At 49.1% G+C, this 22,389-nt stretch overlaps 1 long non-coding RNA gene across 2 annotated transcripts; it reads right to left on the reverse strand.

Moving 5' to 3' along the window:
• Positions 1-6,809: 6,809 nt before the first annotated feature.
• LOC106036034 (uncharacterized) lies at positions 6,810-21,846 on the reverse strand. Of its 2 annotated transcripts, XR_010825684.1 has the most exons (5): positions 21,092-21,846; positions 20,338-20,631; positions 10,527-10,888; positions 8,627-8,768; positions 6,810-7,651 (listed from the first exon to the last, which is right to left on the reverse strand). It is a non-coding gene; the product is annotated as an uncharacterized lncRNA (long non-coding RNA). The 2 variants fall into 2 exon arrangements; XR_010825683.1 differs by lacking the exon at positions 6,810-7,651 and having other exon boundaries at positions 8,254-8,768.
• Between the last annotated feature and the right edge of the window lie 543 nt (positions 21,847-22,389).

Consider the following 22,389-nt stretch of genomic DNA (forward strand, 5'->3'; position numbering starts at 1 on the left):
CACCAGTCACTACACGCACTGCGGCATCACCCTTAGGGCACCCCAGCAGTCCTGGGCAGGGAACTCCATCCCCTGGATCTGGAACCTCACTCCCTTCCTTGCAAAGCGCTAGCTAAATATTTTTTTTTTCCATAGGCAAGCAACAGAGGTCTTGCTTTGGAGCTTCTGCAAGGCTTGCTGGTGCCCAGCCAGTGACACTTTGCTCGGCACAGAGGTCTAAGCACTCCCTTCCCTTTCCAGCAGAGCCCGGTGAAGCTCTCAGCTCATAGCCTGCCCAGCTTAGTGCCACATGCTCAGAGCAGCTTTCAAGTGGCTGTGCTGGCCATGGGGTGCCCAGGCTGGGCAGATAAAAGGCTGTACAGATGGGGACACCTGCATCACTGCCGAAACGCATGTGCCTCTGAGCAGCTTTGCACCACCCAGAGCAGGCAGCTCCTGAAAGCAGAACTAGATGCAACTACAGCTTGAGTGCTTAGGGGAGCAGGATCTTCCTGCCAGAGCCAGGGATCTGGTCTAGTGTTTGGGTGGAAAGCCATGTGTTCCTAACGCAACAACCGGAGTGATGCCTTTTGAGGTCTTTGTTCATCTTGTACAATTAGAGGAGCTCAGCCTTTCAGCAGCGGCAGAGCAGGTCTCAAGGGGCTGCTGCTTTGCAAGGTCCATTAACATATTGCAAAAACCCATTTGCCCCAGCTGCTGTGGTTGAGATATGTCTAACATCTGATGCCAGTAACCATTCAGCAGACTTTCAGACGTGTTTCCTCTCCATAACAGGAAAAAGAAAAGGGCTTCTGCTAGATGCGCCGAGAAAAGCCCTCCCTGTCCAGCTGCGTGCTGCAGAGCTCTGTTTGGTACACATAATTACCTGCTTTGTAATGCATATTTACTGCAAACGGGACGGCACGCTGTGTTTATAAAATACCTGTGGAAGGTAGGCACGCCCAAGCACACCTGCCTGCTGCCGTGCCGGGCGCCTGCGAGGATGCCACCGCCGCGTGGGCTGTGCTGTGGCTCCTTCAGACCCGCGTTGGCAGCGACAAGCTGTCCCTCCGTGCCCACTGCAGTCTCACAGGCACCAAAAGATAAGAGTGGCTGTTCCAGCAAGGAGGAGCAGCTTTGCATAATGCGAGCAGAAGGTGTACGCACACACAGGCAGGATAATTGGTGATGGTGAGCAGAGTCAACAGGGCTAAAGCACACGACACCTGCCAAGCTCGAAGTGAATGCGGCAATGCTGGGTTTGGTGAGCACCTGGCTCCACGGTGTCTTAGATCTGGCCGGGTGCTACTTACGTCCAGCACAAGGTGTAAGGCGTACCCATCCCTATCCCAAACCAAGGCTGGTTCTGCGTGTAGATGAGTGTGTCCCACCTCTGGTACAGCCAGCAGTGCCCTGCTCTGCAGGAGCAGGGGAAAGCCTGAGGTCTGAAGGATGCCGTGAAGCACATCTTTGGTTTCCTGATGATGGGGTTACTCCCAGGGACTTTTGTGCCATCAGCAGCTGCATGGGGGCCCTGTGTCTAGCACTGAGACAAATGGTGCTGTGTGCTTTACCAACCCACGTAGACACAGCAGATTGACTTAAGTGTTTCTGGGGTAAAATTCAGGCAATTGTCAATGCCCAGAAAATGGCCCTAACTACCTTGCCACTTGGCTTTTTGCAGTCGTGATGCAGTGCTCAGGCACACTCCGTGCCTCCTGTACCTCCCAGCCTCATAGAAGCAGTGGCACCCTAAATTGTTTGCCAATTTCCCCTTATCTGCCCTGTACGGTGCCTTCTTTACGAAAAGGTACAAGAGGCCAGGGTGTTTTTAACGCTCTGCGTGGCGGATAGCAGAGATCGGGCCACAGCAGCAAAAAGCCTTTGCATGCAATTGGGGTAGGCTAGATAAGGCTTGTACAAATAAAGCACCGACAGGCTTGGCTGGATGTGGATAAAGCTGCCAGTGTCTTCGTGGGGCTCCGTCGGTGCAGCCGAGTTCAAACCCAACGTGACAAACGCTGCAGGCTCGTGGTGCATCCACAGACTGCTGCACAGGCTCCATCCATGTGAGCTGGGTCTCGATGAGTTTGTTAGCAATTATAGTCCTGCCTAGATGGGCACGATAAGGAAGTGCTTCATGCTGAAACTCCAGGCAGCAAAGGGTAATTAATGCAGATCCTCAGCACAATCGTTGGGTCTTCTTCTAAACGCCTCGGTTCAAGCAGAAGAGGTGCAGCACGTGTACTTCGTGCACGTGGGGGGACACAATGCCAGGCTCCACGAGCTTCTTAAGAACATAGATTTAAAAAAAAAGAAAAGGTTAGAAAATGAAGGATATTTTGAAAACATTCAGTCTACATCTAAGGGTAAAATACAAGTCACTTTTTAAAATTGTCATTTAAAAATTGGATTTTGTTCCAGGTCATTTTAAAATTGTATTTGTTTTACAGTTAGTAAGCAGGTATGACATACCAGGACAAGTAAGTCCAAACTCCTGTCATTAATATCTTACGGAAACGGTCAAAGTTTAAAACAAATGACTGAAGTCAAATATATAAATTAATTGCTAGCAACTCCCCCAAAATATCATGCATTTTTCTTTTTTCTTAAAGGAGAATCACTTGTTTCATCAACTCTGTGCTAGTTTTCCTTTGAATGCGTTCTCTCTCCAGGAGTAACACATCGTGCTTGATGCTTTATTAGTATTTTTTTCTGGGTGAAAACAATTTCCTAGGATTTCTGTATGTCCATTACAGAGGGGGCACATGAAAGGTAAAAAAGCTCTGGTAGTGGAAAATGGTAGAGAAGCATACTCTTAAATTAAAAGTAGGTTCTTTACATGATTAGTTTTAATCTGGCATATTATTTTCAAGGGATGTAAGATTGTCCAAAAGCCTTGGCTTATGCCTGACACTTTACTGCTAAGTCTTAAAAAGAAAACACCAACCACTACCTTGCTTGATTTTTTCTTACTTCTTAAAAAAACCCTGTTTTTAAATATTTAACAATAGCTGATTCTGGAGGAAATAATGAATGCGTTTAGCATGATAAACAGCATACAGTCACAGCTGTAAGCAAGAAACAGCTATTTACAGATCTTTGCACACATCCGTAATCCATTCCACTACATTTCATGCACACAAAAGCCAAGTTAAACAGCAAAAACCTCAAAAAAAAAAAAAAAAAAGACGATTCATCCAGAGTAGGGTTGCAAAGCCTTTAACTAAAGCAGGAAAGGACTAATGGTTTATACAGTTGAGCTGTTCAAGCCACAATTGCAACCACCTTTTCCAAACTTCAGGGTTCAGAAAAGAGGCTCAAACCGAGGAAAGAAAACCAGGGTCGTGCTACCAGGGTTTGCTCGGGTTTGACCCTTTCTCTCCAGGCCAGCTGTCCCTTAGAGTAAATTATTGACACTAAGAGCCACCAAAAGGATGAAAGTGCTTGGCGTCCCTCAGCTGTGAGGACGTGGGGCACTGACATCACCCGAATCCCACCCCAATTCACCCTGCTGGACCACGTTGCTCCCCCAGTACAGCGGAGGCTGTGCCTTCATGTCAGCAGGACACTGGCCCCCAGAGAGGACCAGTGTGCCTGGCTGCGTAGATGCCACACTAGCCTAGCCCTCAGCTAGGATCCCCCTCGGATCAGGGGATGCAGAGCCATCAGCCAGGACATGTCAGCACCCCTTCTGAAGGATGCCGCAGCCGCAGGGAGAAGCGAGCCATCTCCACCATGCCAGAGATAACGAAGAAGAGATGAATGTGATCTGCACAGGGATCTGCAGAGGCATGAGCTATGCTCCCAGGGATGAAAAGGGAGATAAGAGACGAGGCAGGAGCAAAAGAAAACACAGACTGACAGCAAGGGGGAGGCTGGAATATGGTGGCCTCTGGCAGGAGATGTTTCCTCTGTTACGGATGCCAAAAATGACTGCAGTGGCTGGGCTGATCCCAGGAGGCAGAAGTGTGCAGAGCTGCTAATCAAAGCACAGCCCCACCAGCTGGTCCAGAAGCACCAGAGTGCTTTTGCAGAACACAGCAGGAGTGTCGTACATCAGGCAACTTGGTCTTGGTCACAACCTGGGGGATTCGTGGTGCTAAATTAGCTACGTGACAGCACTCCCTCTTCTCCCCTACTCTGCCTCTTCCAAAATGGAGCAAAACACCTGAAGCAGAAAATATAAAGACATCCAGGACTCTGGACTGCTCTTTCTGCCCATGTCAGGCCTCCCAGGCACCATTTGTTTTTTTTAAGCAGCTCAGATCCTGACCCGGAGTAGTAAGTTTTGAAATCCTTAGCTTGCCACTGCTTTCCTTTGGGAGGCGTGTGGCACACAACTCATTAAGCTAGCATTGCTTTCCGTGGACCAGCCATCTGCTGGAAAATCACACTTGTGCCCTGTTACTTCCTCTCAGAGGGAGAAAGGACTCTCTCTGCCCTCATCAGGTCACATAGATTCAGTCAACAGGGATGCCTGCTTTAGCCTGGGGTTAACGAGAACAGCAGTGATGGCTGGGGCAGATGGCAGACACTTCCCAGCTCGTTTCTACTTCCAAGTCACTTGTGACCATTCCCAGAAATTCATCAGAGTAGGTCCAGGACCTCAGCCCAGGGCAGGGCTGTGGTCTCCTTTCCACTCTCAGCCAGCTGGGTAGAAGAAATATTTACAGCTCTTTATCTACCACCCAAAGGTCGTTCTTAGGGTTGAAAAATTCATCTGAATGTTTATTTCTTGTTTTCTGAGAAGGAGGAAGTTGCATCTTCTTCCTGAGTTACACACAGGGCCCTGAGATTTGTGTCTGACCTGTGAACACCTACAGTTCACACACCTCCTTCCATCTTAGTCATCCCTCGCAGGACAGCGGGGAGAAATGTACATTTTTAAGCTCCATTCACCAGATCTACTTCTATTTTGCTTGAGGTTATGGCAAGCTGCATCAACATTTCAGCTTGGTCCATCTATCATCTCTCCAAACGCTTTGGGCTTTTGATGCTGACATCAGTGGCTTTACTTGAATGCCTGCTCCTCCAGGAAATACTTGACTGAGGGCTACAGCCTTGACTGAGAAATGCGAAGCATGCAGGGGCATCTGAGCTGGACAAGGCTGTCGTGGCTATCTTGGGGAGGTTTTCTCCCAGCCTGAGTGGTGCTGACCTTGGCAGTGAGCAGCTGCACGCGGCTTTGTGCTGCTGGGATCCCTCAAGTGGCATGGGGGAGTGCTGGGAGGCTGCTAGCACTGCGTCCCAGCGGCAGAGAAACCTTACAGCAGTGTTTCTTACAGAAAAAAAAAAATCCATGTGTCTCATTCCTGGCAGCTCTAATGCTTTACAAACCCTCAGGTAAAGCACCAAGGCCAAGGACATCTCTCATCACTTCCCTTGGCTAAAGGTAGCAAGAGCCCGTGAGCTCAGATGCTCTGCACCCTGGCGTGTCTCACCTCACACTGAGCAAGGCTGCCAAGGTGCTCACAGGATGAGGGAATCACCCAGCGATGACCGTCCCTGATCTCTCCACCTTGTCCCAGCGCTTGGGGCTACAAGATGTGGTCTCCATCTGTTCACTGGAGAACTGATGCTTTCAGACCTCCCCTCCTCCGGGAAGGAATGCAGCGTTTGACCTCAGTCCAAAAACAAGGCGTTACAAAGGAGGCCCAAAAAGAGAAAAGATGAGAATATGGAAGTCTGCAATAACTGAAAGCTGAGAATTGTGATAGTTTGGATAAATTCATTGTCTATTTCCAAACTTGAAAATTTGGTTGGGTTAGCTTTCCCACCTCACTTTGCTTGCGGTATGTTCCCCATCACGCCTCCACAGAAAGGCTGAACTTCAGCGCCTGGCTAAACGCGTAGCAGTTCATCGTCTCCCTGTCCTTGTAACGAGAACTTATCGCAGACACAGTCCTGGAAGGAACACACAGCTTTAAACCAAACTTTTCTTAAAAACAAACAAACTTCATTGCTAAGGACACCGTGATGATCCCGTGTCAAAGGCACAGGGTTTGGAGGTATTCATTTTACTAGGGGGGATGCTTGCATGACCAGGCACAAGACACTCATCTTAAAGCCTCAGACTCTGTGGCGTGGGACACGGTTTACCATGGGACGTATAAACACAGGACAGCCCTTTCTGCCTCGCAGAGTGGTTGGAGGGCAAGGCACACCACCACCTCGCATAAAATCAGAGCCCTGCTGATGAAGGATTCTGGGTAGATGCGAAGTTTCTCTCTCGTGGCTCTCATTTAGTGTTGTCGGCTCTTTGCGAAAGGGCTATGGGGCAACTGCAAGGTACACTCTCGGTAACCTACAGCAATGAAGATGGGCAAGACTCACATAGGGTATTGGCAGCCTGAATCCATCTAGAGGAGGTGGTGAAGGCTACGTGTTGTTTTTTTTTTGTGACCCACTGGCATGGCTATTAACGTTAAAACTAAACGGATGTGTCTGGCCTCGTGTTTCGGTGCACAGACACAATGCAAAGGGCCTGTACCAACAAGAAGTCCTAGTGCAGGATTTCTGGATAAAGCTTGGGGCATTAGCTCAGTGTGAGGAGGGAGAGAAATGAATACCAAACCCTCAACGTATACGTGCGTGTGTATAATAAAGTGACAATATAACAAGAGGAGGTCACCGTGGTATTCTCTCACGCTCTTTGGGAAATAAATGACCTGTCAGCAGGCAGCCCTATATTAGCTGATTTCTTAGGTATGCAAGTTATCTAAAAACAGTTGCTCCCTAATCTGCTCTCATCAGCTCCAGGTTATGGGAGTTCATAAATCCCTGTACATTTGACGCTAATGGAAAATCTGCGTCGTGACTCCCTGGGGTGACCCAAGTGTGTGACAGTAAGAAGCAAAGCTATGCATTGCTTGGTTTACCCACAAAAATACAAATTAGGAGGAACAAAAGAGACAGAAAGGAAAGAGGCCGGTATGATGGTAGTGTCCACACCAGCTCTGCCCAAAGCAGCCTCCTGTCACAGACACAGATTTGTTCCAAGGCACCCGCTGACACCAGCCACGGTTACTGGGGGGATCTCTGCTCCTTAGTCACAACACTCTGGCTTGGCAAGAAAGTCTGATTTCGGACAGCTGGAAGTGCAAAGATCTGAGGTAATGTGAAGAGTTTGCCTCAATACTGCCAATTCACCATCCTCTCCCCACTGCAGAAGGGGGAGAGCTACTGAACACATGGGCGCAGGAGCTCAGCAAAACTCAGCAGATGAGGCACGACGCGAGGCATCTCGCTATTCCCCGGCTGGCACATGTGTGGAAGCAAGCTGCTCCCTACAGCTCCAGTTGGGAAACTGTCTTCAGTCTTTCCCCATACTTGTGGCTCCAAATGGCTCAAGAGAAATGAGAGGAAACCAGGGGCAGGAGGTGGGGGTGAGGAGAGTACTCTTGTTCTTTGAATTTGCGAGTTGTCATGCAGCTTTATGTCGGGAAGCACTTGAACAGTGCATCCTTGTGATGCCCCAGTTGTCTCAAAATGTGCAATCGATAGCTAGTTTTGTCCAGAAAGCATGGTCTCCTGAGCAGAACCCGTGTGATGCTTGGCTGTGTTTGCGCAGAAAACCGTCCGTGATTTCTGGGAAGAAGGAGGAGGAAGCCAGTGCGAAGTCCAAAAGGTCAGTGTGCCAGGTTATTTGGTAAATAGTGAGATAAGACAGCTAGAGTAAGAAGACAGACAATAATCAGGCCAAGGAAGAGAGAAAAAAAATCCTTTTCCAAAGTGCTTATGCTTCACACTAGTATATAACTGCTCAGAAAAGCCGCTTCGATGGCTTCGCAGCCATCAGTGTCTTTGTGATGGGAATAATACCTCCTGCGCTCCTGGGCAGAAAGCCGAGGGGAGGAGGTGAGTGCTCACTGGGTAAGGAGATGCCTGTGTAGGCTGCAGCGATGCTAATAAGGCAGTTTCTGGAACCAAAATAGCTGCTTTCACACAGCCCAGATGTGAAGACATCTTTCAGCCCGGCTGGGATGCTGCAGTGCCGAGCTGGGCAGCGTCAGGCTCCGTGCAGGTTACCCACAGGGGCACTGTGGCACCCAGACTTTGTAGGATTTTATTTCTTTCCTTTTTTTTTTTTGACACGGGTGCAAACATTCAAAGCTAAAGGCTTGAACAAGTCAGAGCTCCTTCATGCATACACACACATCCAGTGTAGAAATCACTCCTCTTAACACCCCAGTGTGTGTTTAGACTAGCATTTTATTAGAAAGGGGAAAATGGAGAGACGGGGAGGAAACTAATGGCACCCTGGATGGAGGAGATCCCATTAAGACCCCCTGCTGTATAAAGTGTTGAAACTGTGCTGGGATGAGGGCTTCCTGAGCTGCTTCTATTAATACGACTGTGCTTGAGAGAAAAATAAATGGGCTTTTGGCTGGATGGTCTCAGAGGGTTGGGTAGTCTCAGAGCAGAGAAGAATTTCAAGCCCCTGTTAACAATGAGGACGATATATGCTGCTGGACTCGTTGATTATTCAGCCACCCATGGTATAACCGGCTGCACGCCCTCCTCACCCCCGCGTGAGGGTTAAGGTGAAGGCACATCAATTCCTGCTGTGGATTGGGGATCTCCGCTTCCCTTCCCTCTCTCCCACTTCTGCTGCTGCCTTTACCATTTCTTCCTAGTCACCTACCTTTTCCTTTTCCTCCACTCACAGTTACGCCCCATTCTCTTTTCTCCGTTATAGTCCTGCTGTACCTTCTTCCTCTCCAGCACTTTTCACCTTAATGTTGACATCGTTGCACACTGAATATCCAAACAAAGCCACTATTCATCTGAAAAATAAAATAAATTTTGGGTCGTTTGCTGGCTCCCAGCAAAGTGCTCGCAGTACCAGACATTCCCTGGGAGACAAGAAACCAGAAGAAAGACGGGGCATTTGCTTTGCAATGTTTGGGATTTTGCAACAGTTGCCATGAATTGAATGCCAATTTTCCCCGACTAGCTTGCAACCCAAGCATTGTGATGAAAACAATGGCTGTCACTGGTGCCAGTGTGTTCCTGGTCCATAACCTGAATGTCAAAGCAGCAGAACTATGGGATAAAAGGCAAAATGGCACAGCTGACTGAAATTTCCTAAAGGGCAACAGACAAAAAGTATCAAAATAAAAGCAGACTTTCTTCCCCAATTCAGAGAAACTCTAATCATAACTACTGCATTTTAGAGGCTCTTACAGAGAGACAACTGTGAATATTTTCTTATTTCTTCTCTTTCTCTCTTTTTTCTTTCTTTCTTTCTTTCTTTCTTTCTTTCTTTCTTTCTTTCTTTCTTTCTTTCTTTCTTTCTTTCTTTCTTTCTTTCTTTCTTTCTTTTTCTTTCTTTCTTTCTTTCTTTCTTTCTTTCTTTCTTTCTTTCTTTCTTTCTTTCTTTCTTTCTCTTTCTTTCTTTCTCTCTCTCTCTCTTTCTTTCTTTCTTTTTCTTCCTCCCTCCCTTCCTCCCTCCCTCCCTCCCTCCCTCCCTCCCTCCCTTCCTTCCTTCCTTCCTTCCTTCCTTCCTTCCTTCCTTCCTTCCTTCCTTCCTTCTCTCCTTTCTTTACTTTCTTTTATTTTTCTTTCTTCTATTTTTCTTCCTTCCTTCCTTCCTTCCTTCCTTCCTTCCTTCCTTCCTTTTTCTTTCTTTCTTTCTTTCTTTCTTTCTTTCTTTCTTTCTTTCTTTCTGGCAAGATCTGTCCTGGGGAAAGCTTTCTCAGCAACAAAACTGGGATGGGCAAAGTGTGGGGAGGACACAACCACAGGGCACAACACATCTGAGGGTGCTGCCATTCTTCATTGCCAGGCCGTTCATCTTTATTTGACTGATAAGTTCCAATCTACAACCCAAAGTAGCTTCACTTCTTGACCTCAGCTCAGCCTGGCCACCTCATCATCCCAGGAACACGAGGTGAACATGCCGAGCGGATCCTGTGTTTAACAAGGTCTCTTATGGGTCTCTAGCCACAAAAAGCTGCGTATACAAAACACAGGACAGACAAAAGGACGACAGTCTCTTTTGAGCTTGTGGCCTGTTAGCCCACAAGGCCTGGGCACACATCCCTGTCCTCTCCCCCAGAAAGGGCATCGATCCCGCACAGGGACAGGACCAACCATTGGGTCAAGCTTAATCACACACCGACTTGCCAGCTGCTCTCTTTGCTGTTCCCTCCAGCATGACAACTGGCTTTAAGCAAGTTGCCTTTCTCCTCCTTCCTTCTCCTTGTCCCTCCCGGATGCCCTTCATCTTGTTCAGGGAGCCAGCGATTCGAGGCGCCCACCTCTGTGTAAACACAGAAGGGTTCAACGGCAATAAGGAAATAAGAGGTCAAAAAGAAATGGGCTGCTGATCCCTTAACGATGCCTGGAAACGAAGGCAGCCATCGGTTTCACTCCGTGGCAGCCCCCGGGGGGTGCACAAAAACAGTGATCTGCAGGAGATGGGCTTGGGGCAGGAGGAGGGTGAGAGGACTGCCGGGAGGGGTTGGAGAGGACGAGGAACTGGTGGGGAGAAGGTGTTTCTTAAACGTCTTATCGTAAAGATATTACAGATAATTCCTTACCCTGCAAAGTCTTCCCCCAGCTGTTGTAAAACGGTCGCATTAGCAAGGGAGCCAAGGCTGTGTCGCGGCTGGCAGGTCAATTCATTGACACGGGCAGTTTCTAAACCACAGGTTTTTAGCTTCTTCTGCAACCAATGTTCATTGCAAGCATTCTTCCAGGTCCGCGGTATACTGCGAGCTAATAGAAGTTGTACTATGGGTATCCTTTGGGATCTGTGGTTCGTTTGAGTGCTTTCATAGATTTCTTTAATCTGTCTGAAATTGCAGGTTTCAAGTAACCTTCAGTATTTGAGCCAGACTCCTCCAATTAACTCTGCTCCTTTAGCTGAACGTACCAGGGAGGCCCAAGGCATTAAAACGAGCTGCATGAAGAAACCAACCCAAAATAAATATAATTACGGCCTAAGCTCATTGTTCACAGTGGCCTGACCTCCAGATGGCAACTCACATGATTAAAACTCCTTTATTTTTGCAAGAAAACAGATTAAGGGGGGTAAAAAAGTGGATGGGTGGCTGCCACCTCGGGGCAAACCCACCACGGCCCCCCAGCCCCTTCATCCTCGGGGGGAGGAGGATGCTCGGGCTGCTCCTGCAGGAGCTGGTGTCTGAGATAGCTTCGGCTGCAGCCCTCCTGGCGTGCCCAGGGTCAAGGAGAAACGATTCCTGCCCGCCGCTGCCACCGGGGAGAGATAAACACGGTGCTGCCGAGCGGCTTATCGCTTTCTGCAGCCGCGCCGCTCCCTGCCCGCATGGCCAGGGCTGCTGGCGGTGCTGGAAATTGGGACACCTGCCTTGTGAGCCCCCGTGGTGGTGGTGCCGAGCCCGAGGGGTCTGCAGAGACAAAGGTTTTCTACAGGCACACAGCAAGGGGTGATATGGGAGGGCGGCGGGGCTGGGGGACTGCAGGGTGTGATGCAAAAGTAGGCTGGGTTTGTCTGGATGTCGTTTGTGTGTGCAGGCAGCCCTCCAGCTCCCAGGTGAAATATCAAGGGGGGAGCTGAAAGAGAATAGGCAGGAGGGATGGCAGGAATGAAATGTCTAAGTAAAAAACACACATTTTGTCTCTTTGTCTTTGCTATTGTGTCCTCTCTTTCAGTTAAATTGGGAGCTGCTTATCGTAGCAATACCCAGAGCTGGCATTTCAGCCTGCGATAGAAGTGCAGCTTTTTCATTAGGTTTATGTCAGCCGCCTGAAATGGCAAGAACAAAATATCATATACACACCATTTTCCTTCTTTTCTTTCTCTAAGGTTTTGGTCGCTTCGGGTCAGTTGGACTACATTTACAGAACGAGCCCCTTTTTCCTTTGTGCTCTGTAGGGAAAAAATCCCACAGGCACACACATCAGTCTCCTGCCCCTATCTGAACCAACAGCAGGGCTGCTTCTTCTGACTTTAAGGAGAAACATAACTTCCAATGAAAGATGCTGAAATGACAGTCCTGCAGACAAAGATCTTTGCATGCCCACAGAGCAGATACGCCATGAGAAATGCTGCACCCACCAGAAAGGCATTTGCTCTTGCCCTGGAGTGACCTGATTTGCAGGCTCTTACCCCAGTAATGAGGGCTGTTGCCTTTGTGCTCATTTATGTGCTCATTTTTTTTGTGCTCATTCATTTGCTGTGACAACACTCAAGAGTACCACACGCGTAGGAATAGTTACTTTCTCCCTCCTATTGCCAGCATATGTCTTAGGAGATTCTTGCCAGCAGCACAGAGCAGGCAGAAGAAGCCTGAGAAGACCTCTTTGGCTGTGCGTGAGCTATACCTACCTTTACTATTTTTCTCTCCTTGCCTATCTTTCTCATGCCTTCAACTTAGGTTATTGTGTGATGAGTTTACTGTGCCGTGTCCCGCAGATTTCTCTGGGATTTTTCTCTTGTGCTTTGGTCAGACAGTGTGGTGGACAACCTAGGAAGCCACGTGGAAAGGGAATTGCATGGCTGTGAGTGCCTTCACTGATCATAGCCCTGAGATCAGTGCTGTGTGCACGCGAAACCAGGCTGGAACAGGTCCAAGGAGGCAAAAATACCTCGAGGTCTGTGCCGTGCAAGCCCCCCATAATTAGCTGTAGCTACATGCCACCCAGGGTGGCTAGCTGGGGGAGCCATGAAGCAGCCTCCTCTCATGTCTGGGGGTGGCCCCACCACACAGAGCTGCACGGGAGGGAGGGAATAGGCCATGGTGCCAGCTGCTGGATGGCTTTGTAGCCCCTCTCCTGGCCCAGCCCTCTGCAGCACTGATGACTTTGCTTCCAGGACCGTAATAGGGAAATGACTGCTCAGGGAGGAGGGTTGGGGACGAAGCTTCTCTGCCCTCTCCTTCACCACATCCCTCTGCTTTTCCACACTCAGGGAGGAACTGAAGCATGATGCACGAGCAAGGTCACAGCATCTGTTCCTGCTTCCCTGCTTCTTGCAACCCTCTCTCCCTCCGCAGCCAGCCTCCTTCTCCAGCCCCTAGATTTCTCAGCATTTCTCTTCCCAGGAAGGCTGCTTATGATTTTCCTTCTCAGTGCCTGGGTACTAGCAGACCCTCATTGCCCCACATCTGGCAGGGAAAATCCTAATCAAACCTGTCACTGAGGACTTTGCCAAACGCCAGGCTCCAGCTCCATGAAGATGCTAAGCTGTGCCAAACACAGAGAGAGCGCTGTAAGCCAGAAGAGGCAGCAGCAGCAGAAGGATGCATTTCCTCTTCATCCCAAACTTGGAAACACTGGAGATGTTTTGACTCAAACCCTGAGGGCTGTCCAGCACGGGCAATTTCAGTTCAAACTATTTACTTTTGGGGAAGAGATGAAGCTGAGATGGCGTCTGTGATGGGAAGAACCCAGGAAGCACCAGACCCCAAACTCTGGGTGTTATGGGGAGGAAGCTGAAGTGCTTGCAGAGCACCAGCCTTCTGGTGCAGCCACCTGTAGGATTTTCGTGCACAGACCTGGACCTAAGCTGCAGACTCAACAAACTGATAAGCTCTGTATTCAGCAGTGCAAGGCTTGTTTCTGCTGAGGTAAAGAGGTGCATTTCTCCTTTGACGCAGGTTCAAAGCTCAGCCTCGGGTACTTGACATCTTCCGTGTACCAGGGTAAGCATTGTTATTCATACTAGAAGACAAAAGATACTGAAAGCCCAATAATTGCACCTCTGTGCATGAAACAACCCCAAAATGCATTTAAAAGTGAAAAGCATACACTTGCATGCGACAGAAATAACAAATTACTTATTTCTGGTCATCTCGTATCCTTCAGAGAGAAATCTGGACCATGGAGGCAACTGTTTCAAAAGGGCAGCACAAATTTTCACCAACCTGAACTTTTTTGAAATGTCAGAAGGGAAGAGGAGACCCGTGAAATCTAAAGCCTCTTAGGCAAACTGCTTGGTAGGAAGCCGCAGCTGTTGGCTCAGCAGTCCTGTAGGATGGTGTTGTCTTCCCTGTACCACTCCTGTTTCACGCAAGGAGCCTGAGTGGAGACACTGACCCCAGGAGCAGCAGCTTCTTGCTGGTGCCAAGCAGCAAGTTTCTGCTTTCCAAGCCCAAAGCCTGCTTACGACAACAGAAAAAGTAATATCCCAGCTCACCGAGGTACCCAGCTATCCACAGGAGGTGAGAACAGCTGAGCTTTGGGCTTAATCTAGCACCAGGGGAGGCAGTGACTTTGTCCTTGCGAGGCATCTGTCACCGCATAGAGTTGGGTGAACAGCCAGCAGAAATGACAAAAGGGAGAGCTATCTGAGGGAATTAGCTCAGAAAAAAATGACTAAACTCACGAAGTCAAGGCTTACTTTTCACTGGAGTGAATCCAGCAGGCCCGCCTTTATCTTTAGCGTTTTCTAGCAATCGTAAGAATAATCCTGTCATGCTCTGCGAAGGCGATCTCTAGAAGACTAGTGGATCAAGGACTCTCTCCCGGACTCTCCTGACGAGGAGATGCTCTGAGCCATACTTTTTAGTCAGGGGAGCACTGAATCATGAAATAAGTAGAAGAAAGAGAAAGGGATGACTTTGCAGCTAAAGCAATGGGTGCTGAGATGGAGCTGGTGTGTCAGACTGACCTACGTGACCGCAGGCAGGGAAGCTCCTCTCAAGAGATGCACAGTACAGAGCAGTGCTGTCCTCCCATGTCAGTGTGGACTAAAATGTGTCCCTTACACCGGCTGTGCAACAGGCCTGGTAAGACAAAAGCTTGATCTCATTTGGAGCCTGACAGCATCATCATATTGTGAGCACACAGCCACCCTCAGAGCCTCTGAAATGCTGAACAACCTCTGCCCTCCCAAACCCTTCATGCCCTGGTGTTCCAGCAATGGACAGCGGGCTTGCACCTACGAGATATATGTACTTATACATACATGTGTGTATATATATGCATATGTATGTGGATGAAGTCATGTTATCCGTTCCCCTCAACATGCATGCCGAGGCGTAGTACGGCTTTCCCCAGGCACAGCGGCGGTACTGGCTGGGCAGGGCAGCCCCTGCCCACCACCCCGTGCCCCCACAGATGGGCAACGTTACCTATGAGGGGCTTCTCAGTGTAAAACCATGGTGGAGTGCCATCTGCTGGGCATGTGCAGGGCTCTTCTGGTAACGAGGAGGAAGAAAATAAAGGAAAACCTCAGAGAAGTAGTCTGGGTCTATGCTAGGACATGAAATTTGCCGGAGACCCTTCCCTGGCAAGCTGTCAAGGAACAGCCAGGCTGGCCCATCCTGCAGCCCAGTATGGCTCCTGCAAAGTGCCCAGTGGCTCCTACCAATTCCCAAGCTGCTCAGGAGAATTTTGGGAGAGAATCCCAGTGGATCTGGGCCAAAAGCATGCCAGGAACCATCCTGATAGCGTGGATGTACCTGCAGTAGAGATGTACCAGCAGGAATCAGTGGCTAGGGATGTCCCTTGGCACTACTTGATTTGTTAGACATCACCTTCATGTGATGCGCACGTAATGGACCGGGCCAGTGACAGGGAGGAGGAGGAGCAGGCTTCGTATCTTGCAACCTTGACTACCCCGCAAAGCAGCTTTGGATCAGATCTGGAGGTAGCCACTTCTGTCTGTCAGCTGTGCAGGAAACTTGCCCCCCTAGGTGTACAGGCACCCTCGCTGGCTGCCTCAAGGAGGCTGTATGAATCCCTTGTGCTTAAAGTCTGGAAAGGGAAAGTCACCTCCTTGTGAGCCATTCCTCCCTGCTGCATCTTCTCTGATTCATCACAGATGGTGGCAGTTATTGAAACCTGAATCACAGTGGCATTATGCTAACCCACCTCTGATTACAGTGCGAATGAGGAGCACAAAAGGAGGAGGGCAAGGGGAAGGGGAGAGCGGGACACAAACTGCAAATTAAAGGCAAATCACAAGCTTGGTTTCTGCTATTGTGTAAGTGGGGGTGGTTCAATCTTCTGCCATGCCAGTAAACTGCGATACATACCATAGTGCCAAAGATCAAGGCTCATTAGGATGACAGCTATTAAAATCCCTGCTTTTTCTCCTATCAGAGATCCAACAGCCTCACACATTTCTGTACAGCTGCAGTGCATTTCCTTCCCACCACTAAGGATCCTGGGAAACAATGGAAAAATTTACAGGGACAAACTTGGTCAAGGGCTCTCTGAAAATTGTTATAAAAGGACTGAATCTAAATCCATAAAGAAATTAATGTTAGATTTCTTTGCCAGCATGCCGTAACCACTAATTCTAGATTCCTCAATGAAATACGTCAAAAGTAAGCTTCCTCCCCATCCATCAATTGCCTCCCAAAAGTAGGAAGGAGACCTTGATGGGAAGGAAAAGTTAAACCCAACAAGCAAAAAGCAACATGTCCTTCAAAAGAAGCACATACTTTCCTGACTTTATGGTTTTATTTATGTCCTTCCAGCCCACTCCAAACAGAAACTTATCACCCTCATTTTTTTTGGTGCCAAATCAATAATCGCTTGTGCAGGGATTGTGGAATGCTGCATTTGAAAGCCTCTCACACACTTTGTTGAAGTAAAGGGCTGATAATAATTAATAGCTGCCAAGGACATTCAGCCTTGCTGAGTGGCTGTTAGCATGGTTTTCCCCTGGACACAGTTTAGACTGAGCCTCTCCAATTTTCCCAGACAGTATCTGGATACCAGACAATTTCTCTGCACTTCTGTGCACAGCCCCCTGCAGAAGGTGAAGAGAATATCCCACGAAGCCCTTGGACCAAAAAAATCTTGTTAACGGATGGGGTCTGCACCTTTTCTAAAAGCTCTTCCCATGCGGCAGGGTAGTTCAGCTGTGCTAGAAAGGCACAGCTTTCCCACCCATGAGGACATCTGTGCTTTGGGTAGGTGAAGTAGCTCTGGACTGGCTTTCAGGTCACGGGGGAATATCAAAACACTGTGTGCTGGAGGCTGAAGGATTTGTTCCAGATGGTTTCTGCCTCTTGTTCTCATTATTCAACCACTCTGATAGGGTTAGTAACCTTAGGAATTATGCCTGGATCGTAAGCTGCCTTTATTTCATAGTCATTCTGGAGTTAGTCCTAAAAGTGATGCTTTTGGGAGCAACAAGTCTAATAACAGCACTCAACACAGTAGCTAAAGGAAGCGAGACAGCTGAAGTGAAATGTTGAGCTCCTGGCTCTGCGGCTTACTTTTGTCAGTTCCTCTCAGACCAGGGGAGGCAAGTTTTGGAAATCTCCCCTTTTCTTTCTTCTTGCTTGAGCCAGCTGGAGCCAGGAGAGCTGCAGAACCATCGGGCAGCGAGCACCTCGAAGGCAGTGGTGTTACAGGAAAGGGGCAACCTGGCGGGCAGCCAGGAAAAGGAATGACCTTAGCTCTGAATGCCTTGCGAGAGAAACTAGGTGCTGTAATGTTTCTCGGCAGACAGGTGTTTTCACTTCGTCACTTCAGCTTCAGTAGCTGCTTCAATTTTTCATCAGAAATGCTTGTGACAGCATGGGACACACCTCAGCAGGAGGCAGGACACAGCAACGCTCCAGCATCTGCCCTTTCCTTTGTGCTCTTCTCTCTTCAATAAGATGTGGATGTTCTTCTGGAGACACCAGTGCTTATGCTTGGGCAGGTAGAGAAAAGACCTTCAGACTGGCTGAGCACCTCGATTTGCCCAGAGCTGTGTGGACATCTCCAGGCTGCAGGATCAGACCAAGACACGGGATCAGACCAAGTTCTAGCTAAGTGTGGTCAATGGGGAAGCTGCAATGGGAAATACGTGCCCAGCAGCTGGCAGGTTGCAACATCTCTAACCCCTGAATGAGTAACTGGGAGATATATTTGCTTATGTCGGGGCCCAGTCTGGTTCTTATTCCCAGCAGTCAGGGTGGCCAAAAAAACGCTCCAGTCTAAACAGATGCAATTTAGTCCATTAGCAGACATCAGAGAAGCTACCTGCCTTGACAAAACCCAGCTATGTTTCTAATTAAGCAGGGGTAGCTCAGAGTTGCTGTTGCAGCCACTGTGGCTACAATCCTAAATTCCCACAACAAATTACCTACACTTCTCACTGTTAACAGAATTACCTATCTATCTACCACTGTTGGTCAAATGCTGGAGTGCATCCTCACACAGAATTGCTATCATAGCAGTCACCTGAGATTTGTTTGAGTAGATATTGTGGGATTTGGTGTTTGACATGAGTACACTTCCAGCCTGAAGGGCAGAGGCTTCCTTTTTAAGCGTAATCAAAGAAAGGTCAGTAGGCGCTTGGATTTCCCTCTTGTTCTCGGTCACCAGTGGGAGAAGTCGAGGCCCAGAGTCTGATTTCTCACATTTGGTTCCTTCCCCTCCTGCTTTCTTTTGGACGACCACTGTTTTGTTTTTGTTTTTGTTTTGTCCCTTCTTGTCTCCTCTACATCTTTCCTCCAGCTTTTTGCACATCCCGTAGAGAGACTACCCACAGCCTCCCCATGCTTCCCATTTTCCTCCATTGACTTTTCTCTTGCTATTCACTGTGCCAGCACCCAAAGAATCACAGAATCACAGAGTGGTTGAGGTGGGAAGGGACCTCTGGAGGTCACCTCCTCCAACCTCCTGTTCAAGCAGGGCCACCCAGAGCAGGCTGCCCAGGAACACATCCAGATGACTTCTGAAGATCTCCAAGGTGAGAGACTCCACAACCTCTCTGGAAAACCTGTGCCAGTGCTTGGTCATGCTCACAGCACAGAAGTGTTTTGTGGTGTTCAGACAAAGCCTCCTGTGTCTCAGTTTGTGTCCACTGCCTCCTGTTCAGTCACTGGGCACCACTGCTAAGAACCTGGCTCCATCCTGTTCGGACCCTCCCTTCAGTTATTTATGTACTTGATAAAATCTCCCTGAGCTTTCTCCTTTCCAGACTGAAACCATTTTGTGCATTGTTAACTGATAGAAGTGAAGGAAAACTCTCTCATGCAGGCCCTTTTGCACATTGATGAAGGCACATATTTTAACCAGGGCTGCAAATGAAAGTTGCTTTGTCTTAGGTAGATCAGCCGGGTTGTCTGTGCTATAAGTGAAACACTAATACATAATACCCAGCTGGCATTATTCCACTGAGCATGGGTATGAGCAGAGAGTTCACTACAAAACCCACTAGAGAGCCAGGTGATGCTCAGGGGGCTGCTCCTGCTGAGCTTCCTGCTGCCCAGGCCCCACCATTTTGAGGGAGGCCACGGTGTGGGCCTGCCCTTGGTTCTCCTCACAACTGATGAGGAAGGGAAGAACAGCCTATTTATTCCCTGTCTGTTTTCTGAAAATCCTCCTGTGGTTCCCATCCAGCTGTAACCGCAGTGGTTGACGGCTTTGGGAAAGAGGCACCCGGCTGATCTGACCTTCACTATCTCACAGGGAGCGGTGGAGCACGACTGCGCTGTGAGAGGGAGAGAAAGGAGAGCAAATCCCGATCTGCTCAGTCTTGGGTGGACTAATACTGTGAAACAGTTAAGATGACATTCACAGGGTTCCGAAATGCAGCTTGGACCTGGCCATCCTGAAGAGACATGGGGACAGTACTTTTCCTTTCGGCTTAGCTTTAAAAATATCAGCTTGCATGCTGCGGCGGTGGCCACCGGTCAGGTTTCATCCTTGCTGCCAGGCAGAGGGATAATCCTGCTGTCATCTGTGCTGCTGGCACCTCGCGCTGCCCTGCTGTGGAGATCCCCTCCTGCCCCTGCGTGTCCTCTGCCACCGGAGGAGAAGGCCTCGGGGCAGCAGTGCCCCTGCCACCAGCACTCAGCACCCCGAGGGAAAAGGGGGGCATTTGCTCTGCCACCCCCTGCATGGGTTTGGACTCAGCCGAGGCTTGGCCCGCTGCTGTGGTGGGTAGTGGGGGTGGCAGCACGGCTGGTGGCCACCTTCCTCCTCCTGATGGAGGAGGCCGAGGGTGCAGGAAGGAAGGATGGATGATGGAGGGGACGCTGGATGGGGAGACAGGGTGGCAGTGGCAAGCAGGAGAAGTGGGGGGCTTCAGCAGGGGCTGGGGCCTGGAAAGGGACAGGGCTGGGTGCAGGGAAGGACAAAGACTGGGCAGGAGGTGAGGGGATATGTGACAGGGACAAGGGAGAGCACTGGGGGAAATCAGCCTTACCCTTAGGAAGAATGTAACATTTTTTTTTCTGTTACAGCCTTTTCATTTGAGTAGAAGACATTCTGTTTTTTTCTCCCAGCTTTCTTTGCCCATTCTTTCCCTCCTGTTATTTGACCCTCCATTGGTAATTCCGCTTCAGTGTTTGCTAATTTTCTGTCTCTTGCTCTGCCAATACAACTGTCATCGCATGCATTGTGCTCTGTCCTTTATGAAATGATGTGTGGATAGCAAACAGTCTGCATGTACAATACAAAGGCTGCTCTTACCTCCGAGCTGGCAGACAGCTTAGTCTCCCCATCTGCAATTATCCTTTCAGTTCTTCTCTTCATCCTTTTCTGTTCCTCGGGCCTCGATTTTCTCTTGCGTTTCCTGCAGCCTGGCCCCTTGCCAGCTTTGTTTTCTCCCCTCAAGCTGAGTCTGTCCCTGTCCCTGCTGTTGGTATCACTTGCAGCGCTTCTCCCCCTTGCCCCGAGCAGCCTTGCTGAGGCAGCTGGAAGGCAGCAGTGCAGTGTAGCGGGGAGGACGTGAAGAACATCCATTGCAGATCTCTGTGGCCATGGCTAAGGTCAAAGAGCCAAACGTTTATGGTTTGTGCGTGGGTGTTATGTAAACAACAGCAATTATTCATTGTCAAAACTTCATAACTCAGCCAAAATTCGACCATTTTTGCTGGGCTATTCACAGAGGCTGCTACTTCTAAAGACTCGCAACCAAACTTCAGCCTTCCCCTCCCAGCTAGAGAATTTTGTTATTGCAATTAAGGTGAATAAGTCAGTCACAGTTATAATAAGCTTCCCACCACACCTTCTCCTGCTGCTAGTGATGTGATCCTTGCTGGGTATGGCCCCAAAAATCATACTCACATGCAAGTGGTACTTGCTCTTACATGACTCATACACGAGATGGCTTCTGATGAACCCTCAGTTGCCCTTTCAGAGACCCCAAGTGTAAGGCAGAGGGTAGAGTTTCTTTGTTATACCTAGATCCCCAAGAAAATCCCTTAGTAATCCCCATCCTTACACTGCTTGCAAGAATGCTCTTCCATCCTCCTTCTGCCATCACATGCAGTGTAATCCTCCTTTTCCTGCGTCACCCGTTCAGTGATCCTTCTTATTCTGCAAGATCACATGCATTGCATATAGCAGCCTCCCTCACACTCACAGGGTGAGCAACGAGTCTGGGAGAAAACACGCTTCCTGCCATCCTCCTACATGTTGCAAAGAAAGCCTCCCTTTCAGCCCGTCCCCCCAAAAGGCCAGGGCAGTTTAGATCCCCTTTCTCTCACTCCGATGCCATGAGACCACTCTTCCCTGAGCGGTACCAACAACAAAGGTGGTAGCTTATTTACTTAATCAGCTAGCTTTTGCTGCCTGTCATTGATATCCGTTTCCCTGCGCTGCGATAACCTTTCCCACCCACCCTCCTCCTCTGAGGCCATGAGCAAGGCAACACCGTGCTGACGTCTTCATTCCTGACACAACAGTGGGACACGCTGAAAGAACAGACCCGGACTAGGTTATTCTGCCAGCTCTCCCATGCACTCATGTCCTTGCTCCACACAGAAAGCATTGTATTGCAAACCAGTGTGCTGCTTAGTCACAAGGGAAGCCTGTACTAGCTTGTAGCCTCAGGTAAAGAGCTGCATTTTTTCAGTGTGAGAAACAGTGTGCAAGATGAAGAAAAAATGCTCTGTAAAATGGCCTCCCCTGTATGTGCACTCCCAAAGGGCCAGGATTCACAGTCCTTCTTGTTGCAGTGTCACACACCCCACTGTAGCCACTGCAGTACTGGGGAAAGAGCTCCATGCATTATCCATCAGATGACCCTGGGATGAATAAGCGGGCTCAGAAGCCTCTGCTTCCTAGATTAGTGTCATCTCCAATGGAGCAGCAAAATTGGGATGAAGATGCTAAGATCCAAAAGCGATGATGGCTTGCCTACCTGTACAAGAGCACGTCTGTGCTTCTTCCAAGACAGCCTCTCTCGTCTTTGGTGGAGATGACTTAATCCAGAAGGAGTGATGAGAAGGAGAAAGATTTAAATCAAACCCGATTACTGTGACTTGATAGGCTTCCCTGGCAAGCTGTTCTGGGATTGACCCAGCAGTTGTCAGCTGGCTGCCTCCTCCCTTGACGACACTGCTCAGAGGGCTTGGGAGCCAGATGAACTAAGGCTGGGCTCTTAACGCTCCTCTGGGCTCCAAGAACAAGCATCAACGTCTACCCTTACAGGCGTGCAATGACGATCTTGTGAGGAGGCTGAGATTCGCATGGCTTTTAGCCAACCTTCATCGGTGGGCAAGCAAAAAGAAAAACGGC

Source organism: Anser cygnoides, chromosome 1 (assembly GCF_040182565.1).
Source record: "Anser cygnoides isolate HZ-2024a breed goose chromosome 1, Taihu_goose_T2T_genome, whole genome shotgun sequence".
NCBI classification, from domain to species: Eukaryota; Metazoa; Chordata; class Aves; order Anseriformes; family Anatidae; genus Anser; species Anser cygnoides.